Source organism: Theobroma umbraticum, unplaced genomic scaffold (assembly GCF_002168275.2).
Source record: "Theobroma umbraticum cultivar Fairchild unplaced genomic scaffold, ASM216827v3 scaffold_86.0, whole genome shotgun sequence".
NCBI lineage: Eukaryota > Viridiplantae > Streptophyta > Magnoliopsida > Malvales > Malvaceae > Theobroma > Theobroma umbraticum.
In genome coordinates, this window is record NW_018397263.1 from 5,024,187 (window position 1) to 5,024,696 (window position 510).

Consider the following 510-nt stretch of genomic DNA (forward strand, 5'->3'; position numbering starts at 1 on the left):
TGTATTCTTAATTTCTTCACGTATTTCCTCACGTGTTTCCTCACGAATCTTATCTAAGTTTTCTAATAGATTTTTCACTTTTTCCTCTAATGCAATTGCGAGACTGGTAGCATTAGAGTTGATAGGGCCACACAGACTCAGATGTTACTGCATTGCTTTGTGATCCACTAAGTCTAGCTGTAACAAGCACTCGAGTACCAAACCCATATACGTGAGTGCGTGTAGTCTCCATTCCTCTAATTGCTTTAGTCCAAGCATGCGGATTGAATTATGGCTGAGAAGATGAATCTTCTCCATACTTATGTGATAATACAGAATTATACATTTCCTACGTAAAAATTAAATAAGATTAGTATTCATTATATTGACAACTTTGAAGTAAAAATTAATCAAATTTGTGCATACACTCGCAGATTTAGACTTGCTATCTATAAAATTACCGTGACTTGCTAAATGCTTAGGGGTGCGATTGAACACTTTCCAAAAGCTAACATCTCTTTTCATCTCAAT